The 12801-nt window shown below is 36.0% G+C and overlaps 1 protein-coding gene and 1 pseudogene across 3 annotated transcripts in view; one reads left to right on the forward strand and one right to left on the reverse strand.

Annotated features, from left to right (window-relative positions):
• Window positions 1-12801, reverse strand: part of PRKN (parkin RBR E3 ubiquitin protein ligase) — a 1353288-nt gene that overhangs the window by 672985 nt on the left and 667502 nt on the right. The gene's annotated exons all lie outside the window — the stretch shown is intronic.
• On the forward strand, window positions 8443-8759 carry LOC125166205 (cytochrome c-like; annotated as a pseudogene).

Below are 12801 nucleotides of genomic sequence, written 5' to 3' on the forward strand. Positions count from 1 at the left end.
TTGGACTGCCTCTTGTTTCCAGTCACCACTAAATTCTAGATGCTTCTCAAGGGGCTCTTCCTGCCTGATGGCTCTTCAATTTTCATCTTCCCTGCTGACAAGTGCCAGGTCATAGGGCTGGGAGGAGCTCCATGGAAGAAGAGAACATCGGTTTTGCACACATAGGAGAGCCAAACATTCTGTCTCACAGCTAATAGTAACTCATGGAATAAATGAGAAAATTGAGATTTTCTATCTCTTTATTCCTATCATTTTCTCTACCTCACAAACCTCTCTCCACCTTTCCAACATCACCACCTATGGAAATTACACCTGCCCTCCCTCAGGTACCATCTCCTGTGGGAAGCCTTTTCTTTAACTCCATTATGTGGAGGAAATTTCTCTTCTCTGAACTTTCACAAGCATTTCTGGTGCTTGTTTCATGGGATTTGGGATACACCACTTTGTCTTATTTCCTCTGCTTATTCACAGAGTGAAGTCTTTTTACAGTCTTCCATATCCATCTTTAACAATACTTAGTTTATGGGGTGCCTGGGTGGTTCAGTCGGTTAAGTGTCTGATTTCAGCTCAGGTCATGATCAAGTGGTTCATGAGTTCGAGCCCTGCGTTGGGCTCTGTGCTGACAGCTCAGAGCCTGGAGCCTGCTTTGGATTTTGTGTCTCCCTTTCTCTCTGCCTCTCCCCCGCTCACACTCTGTCTCTCTGTCTCAAAAATAAATAAACATTAAAAAAACAAAACAATACTTAGTTCATGGTAAAAGCCACCACTTGCCTGTATGTCTGACTCTACCCTGAAATTTTTTCCATACTGTGAGAGCAGCAAATAGAAATACTCGCTTTTCTTTCTCAGTGCCTGGCATAGAGGACATGCTCAATAAGTTTTTTTATTTGCTCTGTTGAATCCGGATTGCAGTCATTATTGTAAAGTCTTAGCGCTGCAACTAGATTCCCAGTTCTTGAAGGTCAGCCTTTATTTTCTGCACAGTGACTAACACAACAAGTAAATACCTGTTATAAAAAGAACTGTATTTCTTCCAATGGAAGGACAAACATTTTAAAAATTATATTTGCTTTCCAATCTTGAAACATAAAAGTTTTCTCTTCATCTCATAAAAACACTGACATTTAGTTTCCAAAACTCTGATGATTGAAAGGGATGATGATTATTACCTACTTTATGGGGTGCTTGGGTGGCTTAGTCAGTTAAGCATATGACCGCAGCTCAGGTCATGATCTTGCGGTTCGGGAGTTCCAGCCCCATGTTAGGCTCCGTGCTGACAGCTCAGATCCTGGAGCCTGCTTCAGATTCTGTGTCTTCCTCTATCTCTGCCCCTTCCCCATTTCTCTCTCTCTCTACCTCTCTCTCTCTCTCTCTCTCTCTTTAAATACAAATAAACACTCATTTTTTAAAAAAATTATTACCCACTTTAGGACATTCCAATCTGAGGATACCAAACTTTGTTTGTTTGCCAAGAACTATTAGTAGAAATAAATGTTTCACCACATGTGGTCAAGAGCACAGGGGATTCTTCTCAGTTTTGATTTCATTCTAAATCTCAAGTTTAGGAAACTGGCTTTAAGTATTTTTTGCAGCATATATCTTAAAAACTAAATTTTATCATAGCCCTTGATAACTTTTTGAGAGCTAGCTTGCCCTGAGTAAGAGAGATGATGGTTTCTTAATGACCTCCATCACCACATGATGAAGTGCGGGTCTCGGAGAGCCATCGATCACCTGCTTGAAGGATCAAGAGGGCTATTTACCCGCTGAGAAGCAGCCCTCATTCCCCTGCCCCATTACTTGTACATCTTCCTTCTATTCTTCTCACTCCATTAGCCTCCTGTGTATCTGCATGGTGGTGATCACAGAGTGACCTCCAGTCCTTAATCCCTGGTATTTCTAGTTGGGTCCAATCTACCATCCCAGTTGAAAAGTTCAATGATGTTTACAGTGGTATTTAATCTTCCTTTACTCCAGTTCTCAGAATTTCACTTATAAATCTATTTGAAATTATCTTATTACACCTATTGCTAGCTTTCCTGGTAGATCAATATACTTTCTCCCCAGTCTATAACCTAGTGGTCTAGAAATGTACCTTTTTTCTGATTGTGATAAATTTCCTTGTTGGTTATTTTTCATTGTCTTGGGCCCTTGTCTAAAGCCATAACACAACCTCCAATGCAGCCTCTTATCATATCTGGCTTTGGAATTGTTCTATGGACAGACAAAAAGTAAAGTAACCTTTGAAGCCTCTGGGAATAGTAAACAGATTTTAAATTGCTCATCTTACAGTGTAGTGGTCATAGGCATGATTTTCTTCTATCGCATATAAAATAAGATACAAATTATGATACTTAGAATCATGGGTTATCAAGTGGAAAAAAATACTTACAATTCACATAAAACAGGAGTTTCATGGAATTGAGGAGACAAATTATTTTTAATATTTAAAAGTATATATTATGGAACTGGATATTTGCTTGAACAATGGCATCATCATATAACCAAGGTTATATGTGTGGGACTACGGTGTAGATACTGGTTACTTTGTATGTATAGGTATTCTGATCCACATGCAATAATTTCTGGTACCTTGTTTCCTTTCCTTGCAGATTTTTTTTTCATGGAACAGTACACAGGAGTCTTTAACAATAACATGGAAATGGCTGTTGATATAATTTTCCACTAAGTTGTCAAAGAGCCTAGACAATAAAGGGGGTTATATCACAGAAAAATAGTTCAACTGAATTGATTCTTGGCTTCTAACCCTCCCAAATATTCTTAGGTTATTAAAAACTAGTTCAATTTCTTTAGTGCTATTAAAAACACACTTTTTTCTCCATAGTCGACTTCTATATTTTTTTCATATAAACATTTAATAATTTTATTTATATGTGTGAAATTTTCATTGATTCTGTAATTAAAATATCTATCTTCTAATTTTTACCTTAATTTTTTAAAATGAACCTTTTTGTTATATAGTACTAAAAACTTAGTTTAGAAGTGAACTGTCCTTGAGTCTGAATACTTGATCAGTTTTTGAAAAATGCTCTCAGAAGTTTCTAGTTTGTCACCCAAATTGCATGTCAGACAACAGAGAACACTTTGTCACGCTTAGATACCATTCAATCATAATCTGCGTTTGACTTCAAAGCTTTCACAATTCAATTTTATTTAGAATTAAGAAAACATGACTACCGAGAACAGGAAAGGGATACCATTTCTCTTCAACCAAACATCAGGGCAGAAAGAGTGGGGAGCACACGCCGTCTCCTCTCTCATTTCTGCTTTTATTCTGTGCCCTCCACACTTACATGCCCAGCTGCCCTCTGGGATGGATGCAGCCCCTGGAAGCTACAGGGCTGGAGTTAACTACCTATTTGGAAATGTCTGTGTCCATGTGGGTTACTGAGTTGTGCAGATGGGCTTAGCAACACAAGGTTATGGAGTTTGCAGCTCCTTTTATATCTTGCAGATAAAGATGGTCTCTTATGACTATCTCAGGGATACCTGGTCAACCTGAACTCTTTCCTTAAGAGCAAAACAGAGCAAACTTTTCATTATTATTAGATACTGGAAAAAAAATAAGAACACACAGTCTATACCAGGAAACCATCCTGAGAAATCTTGAGTCTCATTTTGTGAGATTCTAATCAAGTCTAAAACAATCATGGAAACAACAAAAAGAAACACAGATTCCCTTTGAGGACGTCATTTGATTAAACTTAAACATTAATTAGAAACTTTTTGGACATAAACTATGCAAATGCTCTCTCTAGAAAGTTTTTTCAGTATTGGGTGACTCTTATTTACTCTTCATTTTGTTTTACCCAACATCTACCCAGAAGATGAAATCAGAGATACAGAGTATGAATATTAACTTTTATTCAAACTCATGTTCCAGTTGACATATCCTGAGCCCAACTGGGGAAAAATATAAGAAATAAATTGTATGTTAAGTAAGATGGTATCCCCCCATTTGTTACATGGAGTTTAATAATTATGCTATTTATTATAATTTAGGGGATAGTTTTTAGTATCTAATTTCATTTGAGCTATTTTAAGATGTCCTTCTCAACTTTTTCTGATAAATAACAGAAGTTCCATGTAAAAGAGTTTAACACATATCGAAGTCGAATAATTTTAAACATTACATTATTAAAAATACATTATTTAACATGGGATATCAGGTAAATATTACTAGTCAGAATGTAAAATATGATGTATGTTATAGGATGTTAAGTAGTAAAACAATACTCTTTAACAAGAACAAAAATAATGACCTTCGTTCATTTATTACTTTGAAGATTGGTATGATCGGAATGTGTGTTGCACCAGACTGATAGGTTGAAGCCTAATTCCCATTGTGATGGTATTTGGAGGTGAGGCCCTGAAGAAGGTGACTGGGTCATAACAGCAGAGCGCTCCCTTGTCCCTTCCACCACGCAATGGCATCCGTGAATCAGGAAGTGTGCCCTTTGTTTTTTATAAGCCACCTGTTTATGGTATTTTGTTATAGGAGCCTGAAGGAACTAAGACCAAGACATGATTTAATTTTTTGTCCTCGTCATCTAAGAGACTATCCCCTTATCCTAAACCCTTCTGTCTAATTGTAAGGTGTGAGGGAAGAGGCCTCATTCTCACAGTTGGCTTAGAAACCCTTCATTACCACAAAAGCACAACTAAGTCAGAGGTTTTCACAGGGAAGTGTTTGATGAACAGGGGATACTTGTTTTTAACTTATAATTTGGAACTCAGAAATAACACCCAGAGAGAGAATAAGACTTCTGGGCATGTCTTAGCTTTCATGTATGCAACTAAGTAAAACATATACCTCACTGCATGGACAAACACAAATATGTTTGCTGTTTAAGGGATCATACATAAAATATATATACAAAAAAAGATTTACACAGAAAATTTAAAGTCTTATGTCATATCCAAAGTTAACTTAATTTTACTCATGGAGAAAATCCCAAGTGATTTCTGTCCCTCTTTAAATCTCAAGCATATATACTCTCTGAGCTGACTAGAACTCTTTTTATAAAAAAGGTAAGATGCCTTTCAGAACTAATGCTATGTTCTTTCCTTGGATAACAGCGATTAGTGTAAAACTGAATTAGGTACAGATTTCTCTGTCTAAAGTGTAGGTAGGGTCAAGTTTATATTTGTACTCCTAAATACAAAGGTTAGATTTCACTGCTACTTAAAATGATGTAGTTAGATTATCTTTAAGTGTATAAATATTAATTATGAATACATTAGGGACCCTGTTCTTTTGAATTTTAAGTATATGGATATTTTACTCAAGTGATAGAAATTTAACTTTTCATGAGAATGTATTATCTACTGTATAAAATACTGTCAAAAACTTAAAATACCCTGCAAATTTAAGTATGAGAAACTACTTAAAATGAATATCTTTTCACCTCCTTAAAAAACAAACATCACACACAATGATTTAGAAAATACAGGAGTTTATATTTAGTTGCATTGTAAAAATGTAATTCACAAAAAAAGGTGATAAGAGAAAGAACAAATGAAATTTCTCACACTGAGTGCTCTGCCAGCCACTGGTATAATTATAAAAAAGGTGTGCATGCCTCCAATTCCTTTATCTAACCAGCACTTAGTGTTCACTAAAAATGAGAGAAAATTAGTTGGATATGACAATTTCTTTTTGTACCTTTTTAAACAATATGTTTAAATCATTTTACTCTCTCTTATTTTATAAAATAAGCCCTTATGGTCTAAATATTCCTTTGAAATTCTAATTTAACAACATCCCTAAAGATTTGATATGTGGTGTATTTTCATTGTTGGTTGCTTTCATTTTTCCATTTGGGTTTTTTATTGACTAAGATAATTGAATTTCCATGTTTCAGAGATTTTTATGGTTATGCTTTTGTAAGTGTTATTTAAATGCTTTAATGCTCCAAAACATGATCAATTGTTGAAATGTTCCAAATATGCTTTGAAAAAGGAGGTGTTCTCCAGGTGTTGTGTGCAGTGCTCACAATGTGATACTGGTTACTGGTTGGACTGATCAGTCACATGCTTCTTGATTATGCTGCTGGAGCTCCCACCCCTTGGAGGTTAATGTTACTGTCTCCTGCCCTGTGCCCTATTTATTCATATCCTGGGTTAATTCTGACAGTTTATCTTTAATGTATTTTGAGTTCGTGTTACTAAGATCATACAATGTTTAAACTGCTATATCTTTCTCAGTTATTGAAACTTTTAGCAAAACCTAGTTTTCATAATGCTTTTTAGAATTTTAAATAATGTAAAGCTGCCGTGTAGTGCCCAGTCACCCCACCACACCCAACCATACACCCTCAACCACCATTGCGTGCAGGGACCATCTTTGTGCCCCGGCCATCCTAGCACACAGCCCCTAGCCACCACAGTGCTTGGGGAGATGTGGCATAGGACTAGTGGCCCAGTGCAAATTTTGCTACCACCACTACCCTGCTCCCAAGTTCCCTGGTGGGCATACCCCTCCAGAGCTGGCCTACTGGGGTCCCACTAACACTACAGAGAGCAAGAACAGTCCACAACAGGCAGAAAGTCAGTGAATGTGCTGCAATGAAAGGAAATGTGACTCAAACCAACAGTAGAGCATAAGCAAAACACCTGGGATACTCTCCTGAAGTGCCAGGTTCTGATTAACAGGGACTGTAGGGCACTCTAGGAACTCTTCATAAAGTCACTGCTTTCAAGGGCAGAAGAAATAGCTGACTTTCTTAATACACAGAAGGAGATACAGAGAGGCAGACAAAATGAGGACACAGAAATTTATCCCAAATGAAAGAACAAGACAAGGCCACAGCTGGAGATCTAAGCAAAAACAGATATAAGGAACATGTCTAATAGAGAATTTAAAGCAATGATAATGAAGAAACTCACTGGACTTGAGAAAAGAGTGGAAGAATGTGTGAGACTCTTAACAGAACAATAAGAAATAACAGAGCAGAGATAAAGGACTCAATAAATTAAATGAAAAACACACCTGATGAAATGAACAGCAGGATGGAAGAAGCAGAGGAATGAATTAATGACCTAGAAAACAGTAATGGAAAGTAAACAAGTTAAGCAAAGAGAGAAAAAAAAAGAATTATGCAAAATGAGAATAGACTTAGGGAACTCAGTGACTGTAGCAAATGTAATAACATTCATATTATAGCAGTTCCAGAAGAAGAAGAGAGAGAAAAGGGGACAGAAAATTTATTTGAACAAATAATAATTGAAAAATTCCTTAATGAAGGAAACAGATATCCAGACCCAGGAGGCACAGAGAACTCCCACAAGTATCAACAAAAGCAGACCCACACCAAGACATGTTGTAATTAAATTGGCAAAACATTATAATAAAGAAAAAAAATTAAAAGATATAAGACAAAAGATGTCAGTAACTTACAAGGGAAAACCCATAAAGGTAGTAGGAGATTTTTCAACAGAAACTGGGCAAGCAGAAGGAAGGGCAGGATGTACCTGGGGTGCTGAATGGGAAAAATCTGCACCCAAGAATACTGTATCCAGGAAGGCTATCATTCAGAATAAAAGGAGAGATAAAGAGTTTCCCAGATAAACAAAAACTAAAGGAATTCATGACAACTAAATCAGCCCAGTGAGAAATATTAAAGGGGACTCTTTGAGTGGAAACGATGGACCAAAAGTGACAATATCAAGGTAGAAAACACAAAATCAGCAAAAATGAATATTTCTGTAAGAAATCAGTCAAGGAACTCACAAAAGAAATACTCATAGAATGTGGGAGGAGAGGAGCAAAGAATGGGTTCAAACTTAAATGACCATCAACTTAATATAGATTGCTATATGTAGAAGATGCTATACACAAACCTAATGGTAACCATATATCAAAAACCACTAACAAATATGCAAAGTATAAAGAAGGAAATCCAAATATATCACTAAAGAAAATCAGCAAAACATGAAGGAAATACAAGAATCAGAGGAAATGTTCAGAAACAACCACAAAACAAGTAATAAAATGGCAATACATAACATATCTATCAGTAATTACTTTGAATGTAAATGGACTAAATGCTCTAATCAAAGGACATAAGGAGACAGTGGATTAAGCAAACAAACAAAAACAACAAACAACAAAAAAGTAAAAACAAAAAACCCAACAAGAGCCATGCATATGCTCCTTACAAAGAGACTCATTTCAGACCTAAAGACACCATCAGATTAAAAGTGAGGAAGTGGAGAAACCATCTATCGTGCAAATGAATTGCAAAAGAAAGCTGGAGTAGCAATATATATATTGGACAAAAAAGACTTTAAAACAAAAACTCTAACAACAGACAAAGAAGGACACTATATAATAGTAAAGGGGGAAATCCAGAGAGAGTGGGACATCTGGATTGTGAGCAGGCATCTTTGTTTCATGCATGACCAAAGAGCAATTTAAACATGGATTATGTTGAAAAGGGCAAGAAGATTTTTGTTCAGAAGTGTGCCCAGTGTCATACCATGGAAAATGGAGGCAATCACAAGCTGGGCCGAATATCCATGGTTTATCTGGGCAAGAGACAGGTCAAGCCCCTGGATTTTCTTACACGGATACCAACAAGAACAAAGGCATCTCCTGGGGAGAGGAGACACTGATGGAGTATTTGGAGAATCCCAAGAAGTATATCCCAAGAACAAAAATGATCTTTTCCAGCATTAAGAAGGCAGGGGAAAGAGCAGACTTGATAGCTTTTCTTAAAAAAGCTACTAAGGAGTAATAGTTGGCCATTGCTTTATTTATTACAAAACAAAAATGTCTCATGACTTTTTTATATGTGTACCATATTTAAATTTATCTCGTACACCTGAATTCAGATCACTAATGGCTGATAGAATATTTCTTTTGGACAGTCCTGATTTAAATAAGATTGGCTCGTGGTTAAACAAATATGTGATTGGCAGCGTTCAGCTTTTCACAGAGCTGGTAAATGCCATCTCTAAGCTTACAGGAGATTGGTTTTATAGATTTATATAATTGGTTATATTAATATATTTAAATACTGAGGGTGAAGTTTCACTCTATCAGAACAGCAAGGCTCAACTGTGTTTCAAGTTGTGTTTGTTAGCCTATTAAAGGCCAGGGCTAAAGATAAGCTGAAAATGTCTCCTTTCTCCTTTTAGTCTTAACTCTGCCAATTGAATTAAAATTCCTTGCATTTAAAATGTTGCCTTTTGCTTAATGAAAGGCATGTTGGGGTGGTTTATGCATGATATTAAATACAGAATATTAACACTTCTCAAAAAAATATAAAGGGGAAAATCCAACAAGAAGATATGACAATTGTAAATACTTGTGCACCCAACATTGATAAAATGGTTAATAACAAACATAAAGGACTAATTAGTAACAACACAATAGTAGTTGGGGACTGTCACACCCACTCAATGGACAGATCATCTATACAGCAAATCAACGAAGAAACAATGGCTTCAAATGATACACTAGAACAGATGGATTTAACAGATGGTTTTACTAAGATAATAATAGAACAGATCAGTGAAACCAGGAGTGAATTCTTTGAAAAAAATCAATAACATTGATAAACTTCTAACCAGACTCCTCAAGAATAAAAGAGAAAGGACAAAAATAAATAAAATCACAAATGAGAGAGGGGAAATAATAACCAACACCACAGAAATACAAACAATTATCAGAGAATATCATGAAAACTATATGCCAACAAATTCATAAACCTAGAAGGATCCCTAGAAGAAATGGATACATTCCTAGAAACATATAAACTACCAAAACTAAACCAGAAAGAAATAGGAAATTTGAACAGACCAAAAATCAGCAAAGAAATTGAATCAGTAATCAAAAAATTCCTAACAAATAAAAGTCCATGACCAGATGGCATTACAGGTGAATTCTATAAAACACTTAAAGAAGGGTTAACACCGATTCTTCTCAAACTATTCCCAAGAAACAGAAAAGGAAGGAAAAGTTCCAAATTCATTCTGTGAGGCAAAATCCTACCAAAATCAGATAAAGGATCCTCAGTGGGGAAAAACAGAGAGCTTTCGCCTAATCAGGAACAAGAAAAGGATGTTCACTCTCACTACTTTTATTCAGTATACTATTGGAAGTCCTAGCCACAGCAATCAGACAATAAAAAGAAATAAAAGGTATCCAAATCAATAAGGAAGAAGTAAAACTTTCCCTATTTGCAGATGACATGATACTATACATAGTAAACTTAGAAGACTCCACCAAAAAACTACTAGAATTGATACACAAATTCAGGAAAGTTGCAAGATACAAATCAATGTACAGAAATCTATTGCATTTCTATACACCAATAATGAAGCAGCAGAAAGAGAAATTAAAAAAAAAAAACAATCCCATTTACAATTTCACCAAAAATAATAAGATACCTAGGAATAAATCTAACCAAAGATTAGATGTGGAGGACTTGTACTCTGAAAGCTATAAAACATTGATGAAGGGAATGGAAGATGACACAAAGAAATGAAAATGTAGTCCCTGCTCATGGATTAGAAAAATAATTATTAAATTGTTTTTGCTACCCAAAGCAATCTATACATTTAATGTAATCCCTGTCAAAATACCAACAGCATTTTTCACAGAACTAGAGCAAACAATTCTAAAATCTGTATGGAACCACAAAATATACTAAATAGCCAAAACAATCTTGAAAAAGAAAAGCAAAGCTAGAAGCGTCACAATTCCAGACTTCAAGGTATATTACAAAGCTGTAGTGATCAAAACAAAGCAGGAAGGAATATCCAATGGGAACAAGACAGTCTCTTCAACAAATGGTACTGGGAAAATGGGACATCAACATGCGAAAGAAATAAACTGGACCACTTTCTTACACCACACACAAAAATAAACTCAAAATGGATTAAGGACCTAAATGTGAGACTTGAAACCATAAAAATCCTAGAAAAGAACACAGGCAGTAACCTCTTTGATATCAGCTATAGAAACTTTTTTCTAGATATGTCTCCCGAGGCAACAGAAACAAAAGCAAAAATAAACTATTGGGACTACATAAAAATAAACAGCTTCTGCATAGCGAAGGAAACAATCAACACCAAAAGGCAACCTACAGAATGGGAGAAAAATATTTGCAAATGACATAGCTGATAAAGGCTTAGTATCCAAAATATGTGAAGGACTTATACAACTTAACACTCAAAAAACAATTAATCCATTTAAAAACTGGGAAGAAGACTTGGACAGCCATTTCTTCAAAGAAGACATCCAGATGGCCAACAGACACAAGAAACGATGTTCATCATCATCGCTTACCATCAGGGAAATGCAAATCAAAACCACAATGATCTATCACCTCACACCTATCAGAATGGCTAAAATCAACAACACAAGAAACAACAAGGGTTGGTGAGGATGTGGAGAAAAAAAGAACCCTCATGCACTGTTGGTGGGAATGCCAACTGGTGCAGCCACTGTGGAAAACAGAATGGAGGTTCCTCAAAAAGTTAAAAATAGTATTACCATTACATCGAGTTATTCTATTACTGGGTATTTACCCAAAAAATACAAAACACTAATTCAAAAAATTATATGCACCCCTATATTTATAGCAGCATTATTTATAGTAGCCAACATACGGAAGCAGCCCAAGTGTTCACTGATAAATAAATTAAAAAGATGTGGCATAGATATACAATAAAATATTATTCAGCCACAAAAAATGAAATCTTGCCATTTTCAAGGACATAGATGGATTTACTGAGTATAATGCTAAACTACCTAAGTCATAGAGAAAGACAAATACTGTAGGATTTAACTCATATGTGGAAATTAAGAAACAAAACTAAGGAGCAAAGGGAAAAGAGAGAGAGAGATCGAGAGAGTGAGAGAGTGAGAGAAATTAAAAAAAAACAGACTCTTAACTACAGAGGACAAACTGATGGTTAACAGGGGGAGCTGGTGGGGGAGGGGGGGAGATAGGTGATGGGGATTAAGGAGTGTGCTTGTGGTGATGAGCCCTGGGTGTTGTATGGAGGTGTTGAATCGCTATGGTGTGCACCTGAAAGTAATATAACACTGTATGTTAACTAACTGAAATTAAAATAAAAACTTAAAAAAAAAGAAAAATGAAAAATTTTAATAATGCTGTTTCCCCCAAAACTGATTTTATATGCAATTAAAATGGTTTCAAAAGCTGCCCTTTGGTTAATGTTTGCCTGGTATGTCATTGTCCATTCTTTAATGTTCAGTGTTTTTGTTCTCATGTTTTAGGTATATATCTTGTGTCTCGCATAAAGCTGGACGTTCTTTTAATCTAGCCTTAGAATCTTTGTCTTTTAAACTTTTGTTAGCACATTTACATTTTGTTTTGTCAGTGTTGTATATGGTTTTTTTCTATTATTGTGTGTGTGTGTGTGTATGTGTGTGTACACGTACATACTTCTTATTTGTCCTACTTCCCTCTCCTCTACCCTCTTCTTTTTCTTTTTTAAAACTAATTTGACATCTGTATTTTACTTCAATCCCCTGGATGATTTTCCTAGGCAATTCAAACGTGTTTTCAGTCTAAAGGATTTGATGCTGAAAAGCTCTTGTCGGAGCAGATCACTGGGCCAGACACTGCTTCCCATGATGTTACATGGGGCGGTTTCCAAGGAGGCCCCCAGACCATGGCTCCAATGATGGCCACGGAGATGCTGAAATTGGCTGGGACCAATGACCTTTGAGGGTGTGGTTGTGTGCCTGTCCTGGGAGAAGAGAGGCTCTTGGACAAGGGCCCTGGGGCATCTGTGGTGTGT

The sequence above is a fragment of the Prionailurus viverrinus genome, chromosome B2 (genome assembly GCF_022837055.1).
Source record: "Prionailurus viverrinus isolate Anna chromosome B2, UM_Priviv_1.0, whole genome shotgun sequence".
Taxonomy (NCBI): Eukaryota; Metazoa; Chordata; class Mammalia; order Carnivora; family Felidae; genus Prionailurus; species Prionailurus viverrinus.